This window comes from Castanea sativa, chromosome 8, assembly GCF_040712315.1.
Source record: "Castanea sativa cultivar Marrone di Chiusa Pesio chromosome 8, ASM4071231v1".
NCBI classification, from domain to species: domain Eukaryota; kingdom Viridiplantae; phylum Streptophyta; class Magnoliopsida; order Fagales; family Fagaceae; genus Castanea; species Castanea sativa.
The window spans coordinates 50381112-50397061 of NC_134020.1; the positions used below are offsets into that span (position 1 = coordinate 50381112).

The 15950-nt window shown below is 32.9% G+C and overlaps 1 pseudogene; it reads left to right on the forward strand.

Moving 5' to 3' along the window:
• Positions 1-15950, forward strand: part of LOC142607534 (beta-glucosidase 12-like) — a 40352-nt pseudogene that overhangs the window by 15452 nt on the left and 8950 nt on the right.

Sequence of the window (15950 nt, forward strand, 5' to 3'; positions counted from 1 at the left end):
TGAGCTATATAGGTAGGGCTTAGCTATAGCTTTCATATCTTGCTTATTTTGAAGACTTTATATGAATGGACTTCAATGTCTTATACTTTTTCCACTGCAGACTTTCTAGAGTTCCTGGATATCATGAATTTGTGTACCCAATTTCCCTTCGCCATTTCCGACTGTCTCAACTGTTAAACCATTTTCCCTGTAATCACAGGTATTTATAATTTGGGTTCCTTTACTTTCTTCTTCTTTCTTAGCTACCAAACAGAATTTCGTTTTATTTTGTATATTTCAAGTCTTCTTTGTGTGTGTTAAAGCTGTTTGGGAAAGCATTGCAGAAACCACAAAGTAGATAAATGATAAATTACACTTCTTTGTGTGTGTGTGTGTGTGTGTGTGTGTGTGTGTTTATTTTTAATTTTTTTAATTTTTGTGATTATTGTTTTCTGCTTTTTATTGTCACTTTTTTTAAGTGTGTTTTAGCAGTTCTAGTTGAAATTAATAAGGTTGCAATGTTTGATACTTTGATTATATTTTTTGTGTTATTCAATTTGACACAAGTTGTCTTGTGTCAAGACATTTTGGGATGGCTTTCCTATTCTAGATGATGACTTTATACTTGCAATAGGTAGGCTTACCTACACTATTGGTCACAGTCCCTTAAGTTTGCTTTTAATCTCTTATATTTTTATGTGGCCAAATTAAAAACCGACATGTCATTACCTCATAGGGACTAAAAGTGATAACGTTATGTTTGTTAGGGACTAACAACAATGACTTTAAACTCCAGGGACTAAAAGTAATGGTGAATATAGTGCTACCCTTTTTAAATCATGAAGTGATGTTCATTTTTGTAGTGTGAATTTGGAAAATCAACAGTGAGAAAAGGAAATTTGAGGTTTCAGATGAATCCATTGATTGGTTCTTTATCACTCTTTTACATGTGGAACATAAGTTATTGTTACAACTGCCTAGACCAACCTGTGGAAGTGGTGGTTCTTATATCCTTTTATTGCCATTTTCGTTTAAAAATTGCAGATATAATTGGTTCTTGTTTGTTTTATTTTTATTTTTTATTTTTTTATGTATGTGCATTTTCATGTGATGTTATAGGAAGTGTAACTTATTTGGATATTTGGACTGCTATTTGCAACCCAGCATATTCCTGGCCTTACTACTTTCCCTTCTGGTGAAGTTTAATGCTGGTAGTGCCATAAATTCAATAATATTTGGGTTTGTTCTTTAATTTATATCATCTAGTAACCTTTTATACATGCCAAATTCTCCTTAATTTAGAAATGGCTGACGAAATACAGTTCATTGATAGTAGCATATACAGTGATGATATAGTATTTTTAATTTCTTATCCTTTTGGCAGTTGACTAGATTCTATTATTTCTTCTTTTGCAGCTTGCTTGGACCTGCTACAACTTCTATCAGTCAACACCAACAAAATTGGCCAGGAAGAATCATTTCTTTCATTCTGGGTAGGTGAGTTTCTTGACACTACAAAAAAAAAGGAGCTATAGCCGAGTTTTTAAAACGTGGCTATAGCTCCAAAAAACGTGGCTATAGCACCATTTGGTCTATAGCCGCGTTTTTTTAGGCCACGTTTTTAACCGTGGCCTAAAATGCGTAACTATAGGCCTATGGCCACGTTTTTTGTAGCCGTGGCTATAGGCAGACCAATGGCCACGCTTTTAGAAACGTGGCTACAGGACATTCTATAGCCACGGTTTCAGAACCGCGGCCATAGCCACGATCTATAGCCACGTTTACAACGTGCCTATAGGGCAATTGGTAACTTGCCCTGAAGCAAGATTAGCCGCGTTTAAAACGCGGCCATAGACTTTTTAAAACGCGGCCATAGAACGTGGCTATGGCCGCGTTTTTGAAACCGTGGCTATAGTATGTGCTTTAGCCATGTTTTTAAAAACGTGGCCATTGCCCATTAAAACGCGGCTATAAGCCTTGTTGCGTTTTTTGAATTTTTCTATAGCCGCGTTTTTAAAACGCGGCTATAGACTTTTTCTTTTTTTTTTTTTAAATCTGTACACATTCAGATGCAGCAACAAACGCTGCTATAAATTATAGAAACGCTACTATAAAAAACCTGTCACATACACAATTCAACCTGTCACATACACAATTCCAACTTCTTATTCCTGTAAAATTCCAACACATGCAACAAAATAACAATCTCAAATCTGTCACAATCTCAATCAAGCTTTAAAGACTATGGAAAATTATCAACCTTCAAGGAATATGCAGTTACATAGTGCTCTTGTCTACATAAATAAGCATCAACATATGATTTTTCAACCATCCTCAACTACAAACGTTACATAGATGCTTCTAGGGGTTCCTTCCATCTCCAAGCTCTTGTCTACATGTGAATACCCTCGTTGCCTTCCAGGTAGAATACAGTTTATGTTTCAATGGCGCTACAAAAATATAATGGCAGCAGTTAGACAAGATTTGCAACTTTTTACCCACTTTTTCGTAGTAAATAGTAAAAATTCATAACTTCTCAATTGTCATACACTCAAAAGCAATAATAATTTCATATCATTCCCTATGCATGTCTCTTCCTAGACAATGTGACAAGTATAAATTTCACTCATCACTCTTAAACTAGCCCACTCGAAATGCAATACAAATTCCTTTGAATACCAAAGGTCAAATTCTTTCTAAACAACAACAACAACAAATCTTTTAAAAGTGACGTCATACCTGCAACTTGCGAAGGTACTGAGGCTGACCATGTCCTGTCTTAATGGTCCTAATGCGCTCCAAAAGCCTGTCAGCAAAGGTAGGAATTGCCATTATCAACACGAGCGATAATGGAAACTTTCCTATACAACAAAATTACAGAAATTGAACCAGCAAAAAGTACTAAAATAACAATATAGAAAACAAATCAAACCACAAATTATGAAATGGTATTGTTCAAATTTCAAACTTACAATGAGAATGCATGACTTCACTATTTAATCCTCTTGGTCTTCTATGTTGTTAAAGCATCATACGAAATATGTGCTTCAAAATAACCTATATGAACGTAATCCATCAACAATGCGTAAATAAACGACTCATGTTGTTTCCTTTCAGTTGTACACAGTGTCATCACAGAAGTAAATAATGCAATCACACTCAATTCATGAGAAAAAGTTGCAGGTGTTGAAAAGGAAAGTAGTTCATATACCAGTTGACTATTCTCGTCTACAATCTTCAAAAAAGCTCTTCCCTAACCTGCAATCCACAAAATTTCCATCACACATATTACTGTCAACAAGGGTTCATCCAATTCAAGCAAGTTTAACAATAAAGGGTTTTTTGCATTTACAAATACGAATGTGGTAGGTGTAATGTGCGTGTATGTGCGGGTGTGTGTATATTAATATGTATATATATATATATAGGACAATAATGTCTCTAAGAAACCAATGGCCTTATGTCATTTTGCATCTTTTGGTGGGCCTTATGTCTCTACTACGTTTAAGCATCCCTAGAACTACATCAACTTTCGGGGGTCCACAATAACTCCGGTGTATATTTATGTCTCTATTATATTACCATTGAACATATAAAAAGTGAAAGCCAAGCATATGGCACACTCAAGTGGTTCAATAATATTACATGAAATATGATTAACATTCTCCTCCCATTTTCTATAAGTACCAATGGCATAATTTAAAAGGCTACTTCAAATTCCATACTATAGATGAGTTTTCTCCAATAAGAGCGTAGTAATCAATTTCTTGTTTTAATAATAAGGTTCATGACTTGGTGCCCATCCTTATCTATTCAGTAGCCTTTGACTTGCTAATTAGTAAGTATTATAAACTCCTTCCATACTCACATAATAACATGAGTTTTGGTTGCATTTAACAAAAAACAGTAATGTACAAGAGTGAATGCATAAATGGTGTTTCACATATATGAGTTATTATCATCATATATGTGAGTATGTTGTTATTACTCCATAAGTATTAAACGAGATGACAACAGCATTTTGGTGAACGCATGCTTTGTACAGTCATTATCCACATAAAACCAAAGTCTTGTTCATTGGTTGAGTAGATGTAATGCTTTGGTGAGTGTAAAGGGCTAAAACCTTAGTATTCTAAGTTCTATAGAACACTCCCTGAATGGCAACTCAATTAGTATGAAACATAAAGTAAAATCCTCCCTTTTCCTTTTAGTTTTATACTATTGGAATGTTACAAGTGCAATCTGTCATTGCGAAACTACAACTCACTTGAGGAAGGATAGCCATGTTGCAAATTTGTCTCTTCAGCCTTACTATCAGAGTAATGAGAATGCTTAGTGTTCACGACAGAGCAGGAGAAATTGAACAGCCTGCATTAAAAAGAAACGAATAGAAAAGTTAAATTCTAATTGCCTGTAGATATGCTTCTCTACAGGCTGTTACATGTAACTATTCATGAGATGACAATGAATGAGAGATATGCTTGTCTACTAGCCTAAAGAAATTGACTTAAGAATCTCCATAACGATGCACTTGGGATCCATAAAGGAGAGAAGGACCTCCACACCTGAGTTTACATTAAGCAAGCTAGTTTAAATCTATTTTCTACATAAGAGAGTTCCTGATGTGCACAACCCATTATACTAGTACACTCACCATAAAGCAAGTCCTCATTATACATTTTTAATATTGCATTAGTCTCACTTATGACTTCCATAAAATACATTTAATACAATTTTAAATTCGTGGTGAGGACCATAAAATACAATTCTCAATTATGACTTCCAATACAATTCAAATGCAGAAACATGGGAGTACATCAAAGCTAGGCTCTCAATAGTAAGATGGTGGAAAAATCATTTAGTTCTCTCAAACTGTCTCAAGAAATTCATTCTTGTGTTGGCTAGTACATCAAAGCAAGGCTCACAATAGTAGGATGGTGGAAAATCATTTAGTTCTCTCAAACATTAACAAAGAAATTTATTCTTGTGTTGGCTAGTAATGAGGAACAAATTATGCAATTTAGAAAGAATGTTGCATTGGGTTACATAGTTCATCATTCAAATTGTGTATTCTACAAATTTTATAAAAAAAGCCTGGAATGTAAAGCACATTGGTATTTTGAGACTTTTGAGTGCTCTTTCACTGGAAGGAAAAATGTGAGAATGAGAACGTACGTAGGGGGGATAAAAGTATAAATGAAGAAAATATTATTATTTTTTCTTTCATGCTTGTTTGGTAGAAGGGCATACTTCATTCTCATATGCAAGCAGTAGACTGTTACATTAAGAAGATCAAATAATTTATCTAAATCATACTAGCTTTAGTGCCAAACACGAGACAATCCGTTCCTTAAAAATAATTTAAGATGTCTAAAGTAATCTTATAAATCGTTCACTTTTACGAAATTCATTTTGACTAAAAGATTTCACAAGTTAACAGTCACATCTAAGGGGCCATTTCCAAGAGTTTTACTTCTCTAAAACATAGCAAAGAGAGAACATTGTATATGAATGCATATCCTCTCAAGGTCACAATTTAAATACTCTTCAAGCTATGCCCCCAACATGAAACTGGAAGTTCTCCAAAGTTTTTTCATTTTCAGAAAAATACTTGTACAAAATCTCTCTATCTACATGTCCTTTAAGGCTTTCAATCTTGACAGTCTTCAAGCAATGTCACCAACATGGAGAAGGTAGGAACTTGCAACAACTAGGATTTTCCTCTTTATGAATAGGCTTTCAATATGAGAACCGGAATACAAGCAACTCATTAGAAAATTTTCAATAGAAAATTTTGTTCTTTTATGAGTATTTAGCAACATAAAAACTCCAGTAAGCATGCATCTTAGCCTCCCTAGTTCCTATCAGTCAACTAGAAAGTAAGACTCAAAACTTAAGATTGCATTTGGGAACTTGGATTTTAATTTTGATATGGATTTTAAATAAATACGTTTAAAATACCTTGATTTCAAATCTATTGATTTTACGTGTAATTTCAAATTCAAAAATTTTAAACTTTTAAAATCTTTGGTGGATTTGTTAAATCCAAATTCTTGACATTTTTTGATTGTCTAAACAAGAAATTTTGATTTTAATCACCCAAATCCAAATACACCATAACGGTTTTAATGGCTTTGAATGAGTCTAATATAGGCCCAAAACAATAATGATTTTTAGTAGATAGATGGTAGGGGGGGGTGATAGAGTTCAAACTATATCATACACCACAAAAGATGCCACCACCACTGAGCTATTACTTCAATTCCAAAAAAAAAAAAGGGTTTCTAAATCAAAATTAAATGTGAGTTCTTTCATTAATTAATGTACTAATATTATAGTAGGATAAATATTATTGAACACAGCTACTAATGTACACACTTGACATGGAACCACCAATGATCAAATAACAATAACTATAAATTAGATATTATAAAAATGTGAGAATTTTCAACAAAGTCCAAAGAAAGCAGAAGGAATTTTTCATTCCTACAATCATATTTGCTTGAGATATATAACGATCGAGCATAAAGTTTGTCAACCAAATTACTTTTTTTTTTTTCTTTGCAATAATAAAATGCAGAAAACTTCTTAATTGATATGGTCGATCCTTTGACTAAACGAAGAACCAGGTGCATAAAGTTTATTAAATAACTCACATTAACAAGTTTTCTCCACTGAAAATGACAATTGCTGGACCAAAAAAAGAAAAAACCAAGAACTTCATACTTCCTATAATATGAAACATAAAACTATTATTACTTTCCATTTACAGTAATACTAGATTTCTAGTATTTGCTATCTATATCCATCTTTCTTGCTTTCTTCACAATCCACCAATATGGGATTTTGCAAGGGAAAAAAATCTCTTAAATACCAAAGTTGGAACAAGAAGAAGATTATGACGACTCCATTGGGAAGTATCTTAGTACCAAAGTTTTTTTGGAAATTAAATAAAGCAATTCTTTCCTTCTACAGAAACCTATGACTGTGTGAAAAATTCAGTTGATTTAGATACAAACACCAAAACCTCCAATCTTTGAACTAAGTTCTTGTAGCTAAGTAATCTTGAACAGAAAATTCACCTTCTTGCCCTTTTTTCCTTCAAAATCAGCAGCTAACTCGGCTTGGCTCAGACGATGGCAGGATCTAGTTCAATCTAAAACACGAAGACAACCTATTTAGTTTTTTAATCAAACTAGTATTCAAAAAACAATCTTTGGAAAACTAAAAAAGAATGATAAAGAAATAAAGTAAACAACTTACATAGTAGGAACGAAAAACAAAAAAACAAAAGCAAAAGCAAAAGAACATTGAAGGTGAAGCAAACCCAGATAAGATTAAGTTAAAAAAAGGAGCAGAAGAATGTTTTTTATAGTAAAAGAGGAGGTAATGACTTGATGGAGAAGCAGTGCAAGATAAGTATAGATGTTTGTTTGCAAGGTTAAAAACCCAATGACATTATTAAATAACAGTAAAAACAGTCTAATTTAATTGAGGAAATTAACCAACAGCTTACCTATATTAAACACAATGAAATATTTTTATTCATTGAAGATAACTCTTTAAATAAATAAAAAACCCAATTATATAAACCCATCACTACATTTTTCTCATCAACCAAATAGAGATTATCTTGACCTAAACAATTTCAAATTACCAACAATAGGCAAAGAGAAGAAAAGACAAGTCTGGGCTTCAAATGCAGGCATGATGTGATGCATACAGCAACTTCCCAACCCCCTCCCCTAAATCCTAATCCCTTCAATTTGTAAGCTACTCTCAATTGCTAAGTTACCATGCAAATGCAAGACTACCTACATATGTATGGATGTTCAATTTGATCGTTGCTGGCCTTGTGCATCACTACAGTTTCTTCATTTTTGTGTCTCTGTAGTTCATAATTGAGACTAATTATTATAATGTCATGTCATTGATTTAAAACTTTAATTGGCTTAATAATGTACCATATATAATGTGTGTGTGTGTGTGTGTGTGTGTGTGTGTGTATTATACATGTTAAACTAGTTCACCCCCAACAAATAAAAAGCACAATTAGAATATTCAAGAAGTAGACATGTGGAGGGTCAATGAAATACCATTTGCATTTGGTGAAGTCAAAGAGGCCTGGGACCATCTCTCCGGAATTGTGGATTGAGTAACTGGACGACCTGCGCCCACAAAAACATACAGTTAAAACTTTTTAAACATGAGGGCAACATCATTTACCATTGCTTATGATAATGCAGATTCTTCTAGGTGCAAATCTCATACCTCTAAAGGAGCTTGTAAACCTGCATCCATGAAACAGCAAAGAATTGTTTAAGAACAAACTATTATGGGATCAAGCAACTGAGCAAAGCAATTATTCAGCTTATTGAATTATCCAATTCAGGGAGAATAGTAAATGTCTCTTCCATCATGGGACAATTAAAGGTAAAAATTGGAAAACTAATCTTATTAAACCATTTATAAGCAGCTACATTTGGTCAAGATCATTTTTGGTAAATACAGAGCTCACGTATATTAAACTCATCTTATCTATGTGTGGCATGAATGTTTTGTGGCTGTGACAAGTGGACGTAAAAGTCAGATTAAACTCAAAATTTCTCTTGTATTACCTACGGCATTTAGTGGACTATTGTGTGCATCATCATATTCATCCCCTTCAACTGAATGATACAAATTTTAGTTCTCTGCATGAGAGTAATGCTATGTTTTCCCATTAACACCTGGAGCTATCAATCTCCTGCCACTAGTTTCAACCAAATGACCATGGTGTGGATGCCTATTATACTAGTTACAAATACTAAATGACCTAAGGACTTAAGGGCCATATCATATGAACAAACCCAGTTTACTACCTTCCAATCAAATTTCCATATCAATATTAGCCTTAAATGCAATTATCATTAGCAAGTCTGAAATTTAATGGAACAGAAATTTTTTTTTCTAATACACACACACACATATATATAACTGGGTTGTGGGTTCAAATGGCAGTTCCATAACTTGCCAATAAAAAACAAAAATTGTAAAATAGTTAAATTATTTAAGGAATTGAACCTCAAAGCCAACTTTGACTACATAATAACCAAAAGAATCCATGTGTCTCCGATGCCCATAACCAATACTTGTAGTATCTTCGCTTGGTCCTCAGAGCTAAATATGAAATCAGATACTTGCAACCAAACCCAAGCCATCGGGTCTAAGCATATATCAGTTTGAATATAAGAAAAAAAAAAAAAAAAAGCAATCTTAAGTAATGAAGATACTATTTTTAGGCAATTTAATTTTTCTGTTGGCATCTATAATAACAGCATTATATATCTACCATATAAGCTTACATCTCATATCTGTGTACCAAAAGAAATATCAGAGCACCCAAACCTTATTTCAAACCATATCTTCCTTATTTCAGGACAGAACTTTACCTAAGAATTTGGTATCGCAAGCAATTCATAAATACTATTGTTATCCAAAAATAAATCTTATTGTTAAAAATGGGCATCTATTGTTTAAGCAAGGAAAAACATTTTTTTTTTCAAAATATGCAAAAAAATCTTATTGCAAACGCGGCCTAAGACCCGCGTTTTTTGTAGTGTCATGAAGAGCTCTAGAACATGATACATCATAATACCATCAGCTGCAGCATCACATTTTAACATAGCAAATTAAACAAAAAAAGGTCAACAAAAAAACGTACAAAAACTTCAACTGGTCTAGCTTCACCTCACATGGTGATAGAGAACCACTCAATTTGTGATACGGAAGACGCCTGGAAGATATCAAGAACAAACAGAGGTAGTATCATAGTTTCAAAGGCAATACATTTTGCACTTGGTAAATTGTGTCCTATCATGTTTCCATTCCCACAAATCCATCCCATGCATCATGCATTATATGATACACATTTTTCACAAAATAAAAAAGCAAAAAGGGAAAGTTAACTAAAAAAGAATAGGATACATGCTACTTTCAAAAAATATTTTTAAGAAGTGCAAAATTTTTCACCATCAAAAGGAAGAATAAAGTTTTTTTTTAATAGATCTGAAGTCAAAGCGAGGGATTCAAATCCTAGACACCTAGTTGGAAACACCAGGGAGTGCTAGTTAACCTAAAGGTCATTGGCTTGAAAGGAAGAATAAAGTACTCAATGCCTGATCCTAAATATGAGACCTTTATCCTCAAACTCAATAAAATTAGCACTTAAGAATGTAAAACAAGTGCATATCACTTTAGGTCCCATTCGCCAAGTTAGGAATTTATAATTCCACAAAATTTCTTGTGATGGAACAAGACTTTTATAGGAGAATTTCCTAATGTAATCTAGTATGACTGTTTTAAATTGTTAAGAATGTTATACAAACCATTGGTCAGAATTTGGCCAGAATACTTGAAGTTCTTGGAGTTTCTTATTCCACTTTGGTGGGATGGGAAATTTTGGTACCCAATTTTTGGAATAGTCTGTGCAACTGCAACCCAATGAGGGAGTTGGATATATGTTAAGAAGAACAAAGGTCCCTCCAGGAGTACATGGAAATTAGATAAAATGCAATATGTTTTGGGTTAATTATCAGTAACTACAAAAATAAACAATCAATAATTATGCATTAAAAAAAAGCAATAGAGGAAAATGACGATACAAGCATATTTAGAGGTTATTCTAGAAACTTACAAGTATGTTACTCTTTTTGAACTCAAATCACATTTCACCCCTTTCCAATTACATGGGTTAGGATCTTCTGGTCTCCATTGTACAAGGACTCCATCTGAACTAACAACTGCTGTCCTGAACCTTACAAGTGCCTCACCTACAAACCACAAAGGGAACTTGACACATTAAAAGTGAGAGAGAGAAATAAAAGAACATGTCCATCTTTGTTGCTTGAAGCATAGACTGAGCAAACAAGGTGAACATTCACCTAGAATTTCAATTGGTGCCCAACCTAGTGAGGTGAAAACAAAAAGGGCAATATTTATCATTATCAAGATCATATCATAATGGAGAATATATATATATATATATATTCACTTTTTTTTATATCTAAATGACGGCATTGTCAAAGACAAATACGACAGCTGAGCTATAACTTATAAGAATGATAACTCCAACTCAACCAGTGGCTTATGCAAGAACAAGCAATAATTTGAAGAGACCCATTTCCATTACTAGTACCAAGGTTTTGATAAAATGTATATATAATAATTGTTTTTTTTTTATAAGTAGTCCGGAAGCTTTTATAATTGTGAACATAAAGTGTACAAGTTTAAGTTTTAGTGCTTTTGTTGCCAGCATAATTTGGATTCAATATATGAAACTTGTACACAAAATCTACCTTTAAGTGAGATAAATGTGTAATACGTTAAATATGCAGAATAATTTCAAATAAGATAAGTATATAACTAGTATCCAAGTCCTCATGTGACTCCAACCTTTCACAAAGGAGACTTTGAGCCCTATGGATGATTTCCTACCGTTTTCAAGAATCACTAATTTTGTATTTCCAAACCACCTGTTACCCATGGTTTTCATTAATGACCTTTGTCACCTCTACCAGTCATAACATTTTGTGGGATATAAAGATTGGCTAACTTGTGTCATACCATTTGATCTTGTTTCCTCTTTAATTGCACATTTTCCTGCAAATCCTCACTAATTTAGTTTCTTAATCCCAGCAAATTCTCCCTAATTTTAGTAAACAATATGGCTATATTTCCATTTCAGTTTTTCTTATAAGAACCGTAACATCTATTTGTGAAGAACTTTGACTTTATGTTTCAAGTAATTACTTTTTTTCAGTATTTGACCATTTGTTTTCAATTACTATATTTTAATTGTCTTACATTAATGTTCCTGTAATCCCAACCATGACTATAGAAAGTATGGTCTTATGGAATGGGAGGAAATCATAAATTAGTCATCATCATAATTCATTAGAGTGGATGGGGATGGGGTTCTCTTTAATTTCATTTTTCTTTTCTTTTTCTTCCTTTTAATACTTTGATTTACATTGGTAGATTTCAGTTTTCTAACTAATTTCTTTTACCAAAATTTTTACTCGATCAATATATGTAAATTTTCAAATTATATGTGAGCAAAAGAAAAAACCTAATATGCAAATCTTATAGAGAGAGAGAGAGAGAGAGAGAGAGAGAGAGAGAGAGAGAGAAAAAAACCCCTATTATGATACGTTTGGCCAATCCTCTTGACATTGATTTTTTTGGATGATATTGATAGTTAGATCAGAATAGCTCTAATTTTAGGCTCGAATAGACCAATTAGCTCAACTTTTCATTCTTTTCTTAAATCTTTTCCTTATTCATATTACCTACATATATATGATATTTATCTTTTTTATTGCTGCAACATTATCCCATAACCCACAATAAAAATAGTTTTCTAAGCTGTTCAAAAAATAATCTAGAATCCGTCCTCTTTCTATAACCTACTGCGATTCATTTTTTCACAAAGCTTTTCTATTGATTTTTTAAGTTTCTACTACGTTTTCCATGCTAAATGCTCAACCCTCCCTCTCTTTACTCAGGCTTTCCTGCACTCCCTTCTTCATACATTTCCCAACATTTATGTGATTTTCCAGTATGCCATGTCTTGCTTCTCTCATTCTCATACTCTTCCTTCCTCTATTTGATTTTTTTTTTTTTTTTGATAATTCAATAGTCAATGAAGAATTTAATTTGAACTCTAGACATTTCTATTGAACCTCAATGAATATCAATTAAGCTACAAGACTTTTGGTTTTAATTTTAAATGCACACAATTCCAAAACATTTTATGGAAAAATACCCTTTTATCAAAACCCCTAGTGAGACAGTCAAGGCTGTTACATACCTTAGCAAGAACTTCAAAGGTGATATGGTTTACATAGGTGGGAGGGTTTGGGCCACTATCTGTATCATTGTGCATCCTTATCCATGAGAAAAAATCGTTTTAATCTTAGCTACCAACCTTTTACTTTCAAGACAACTAGTCAAATTTACTTACAACAACTAAAGAGAGAGATTTGAACCGTAGTTCTCCTAATAAAAGAGAACATATAACATCACTGAGCTATAAAACTTTTGACCAAACCACTATATAATTTAGGTGAAGTATTTCTTGCATTTTTATGAAACTTTGGTTACTACTTACGTAACAAATTTTATTTTTTGGAGAATATTTATGTAACAAATTTAAAAGTGTTATATATATAAATATATATATATATATATATATATATATATATATATTATTTCAGAAGAAAATGACAAGGCATGCCCCCACATGGTAAAGCATGGACCTTGCCACAGACTTAAGTGCTCATGCGTGAGCAACTAGCTAGGCGTGTTTAAGATAATGCCAAATTGTTTTAATCTAACCTAATAATAATAAATTTAATGGGCTTTAGTAATAGTATTTCGGATGTATATTATATATGATTATATTCTATATATTGTATTCCATGAAGTAAAAGAAATCGAAAAGAAGTAAAGAACACAAACTAATAATAAAAGGGATTTCGTGGACATACTGTCTTCTACTTATTTCATAGTATTATAAATTCTAAATTAAGCCAATCACTTAACTTTACTTGGGCCAGTAGTCTATAACTTAACCAGTTAACATCTCTTTATTTTTGTATCAGCCTCTACCATTTTTTCCAAGAATATTATAGGGATGTTTTTCATGAATGTGTACATTATAAAGTGTAAGCAAAAGTTACATATGTTCTGCATAAAATAAGAGAGACAAACTAGGTTGTGGTCGGAACTTAGACTGAGTATTACTACAAAGCGGATCATATAACTAAAAAGGGGTAACAAAACTCTATTCCCCAACAAATTGATTCTCTATACACATATTCGTCTCCCATATATGTTGATATTCACTTTCCTTGGTGATTTACAGTAGTACTGAATTATTAATATTAACTTTAGCTTAGAATCTATCTATCTCTCAGAATGCAAAAAAAAAGGGGGCTGATTTGAAAGCATAGGATCAGATGCCTCTTCCTGTTATATTTAGATTGTTTGCTTTCTTCTTCATATACCATCACCAATTCTCCATGGAAAAAATTAAGTTGATCTTATATTAGAATACATAAATAATACAACGGAAGTTTCACTAAGGTTCTCAATCTCATACTGTAGAGGTAACAATTAAGAGCTAATTATTTTTTTTTTTTTTTATAAGGATTTGCCGGCTAGTTGAATGTTGAGTCATGAGTGCATAATGTAGGTGGAAACTTTAATTATCCATAAAGACAAAAAGATTTATAAAGAGAGAGAGAATGTTTACTTTTCATAAAAGTATTTTTCTTTTTTAAGAAATTCACAAATTAAACTAGTTTATATCATATTGTATAAATTAAGAAAGAATGTACAACTTTTTGCAACTATATATCATACAGTATAAATTAACTTGTTGCTATTTCATTTTCTTTCTATTCTTTAGATATTTCAAGAACTTCTAAAATATTACTTACTAATTAGTTGCTCTTGTTAAGACTAATTAATTACTCATAGTTCATTTTAGCCTTTTTAATTTAATCTGTTAAATTTATTTGTTCAGAAATCTTTTTTATTCTAAACCTACCATAAGATAACTTATAATGTTTCTGATAACTTCAAATTTCAGCAATCAACTACTAAATAATAGTAGTTGATTATGAAAGATTATGTTATTGTTAAGTTTCTCCAATTTTCCTATCAGAGTTGTATATTAAATTTCTTAAACATTATTAATAATTTTTTTTTTCAAACTAAAGTATCTCAATAATTTAAATGAACTCTCAAAAAGAAAATTTTAAATGCATTTATATATAGTGAATCGATCACATGGCAGAAAGTAGAAACACATTATATGATGTATGCATGCTACGCCAATCATTTTTTTAAGAAACAAATACACATACAAATGATAAGGAATGAGGTTCTAACATCCAACACAAATTATAATAGATGATTAAAATAAGTTAAAATACATAATCAGTTTTTGGAATATTTGGTAATAAATATAGTGCAACGAAACCCTAAACCTAAAATCGAAACCCTACAATCACAAAATCGAACCCCTAAACCTAAAATCGAAAATCGAAACCCTACAATCACAAAATCGAAACCCTAAACCTAAAATCGAAACCCTAGAATCACAAAATCGAAACCCTACAATCACAAAATCGAAACCCTAAACCTAAAATCAATACCCTAAACCAAAAATTGAAACCGTAAAACAAAAATGGAAACCCTAAAACATAAATCAAAAAAGCCCAATTTAAAATACTTACTGTTAGTTGGATGCCTCAGTGTCTTGAGTGAGATTGAGAGTTCGAGAGAGAGAGGGAGAGACTTAGGGCAGCGCCGGTGTGTACGATCGGCGGTGGAGATTCGGTTTTTTTAGGGGTTTTTTTAAATTTTTTTCAGGGTAAGGCTTTTTGCCGCCGCATCGGACTTCGGTGCGGGTGAGGGTGGAGGCGGCGCCGCAGCGCTTGGTCTGGAGGTCAGTGACGATGCTTTGATGAACGACGGCGCGGGCGGTGTCGGGTGGGGCGGATTGAATTCGAGTTGGGTCTTGAGGGAATCAGGTTCGAAGGGCTTTAGACAGAGGAAGGCTGGTGTTTGGGTACTGATTTTTTCTAAACTATTTATAGTAGGGATGGTGGCCGCGTTTCTTAAAACGCAGCTTCAGGGATTCTTGAAGCCGCGTTTTAAAAACGCAGCTTCAGTGTAGACTATGGCCGCGTTTTTGAATAAACGCGGCTTTAGGAGAGGGCTGAAGCCGCGTTTTTAAAACCCGGCTTCAAGACATATATTAAAATATATATATATATATATATATATATATATATTTCAGATGGGTCTGAAGCCGCGTTTTTAAAACGCGGCTTCAGCCCATTCCAGAAAAACGCGGCCATTGGTCCAAAAAACGCGGCTACAGAATTGGGCTTGGGCTGCGTTCGTCACACGCGGCCCAA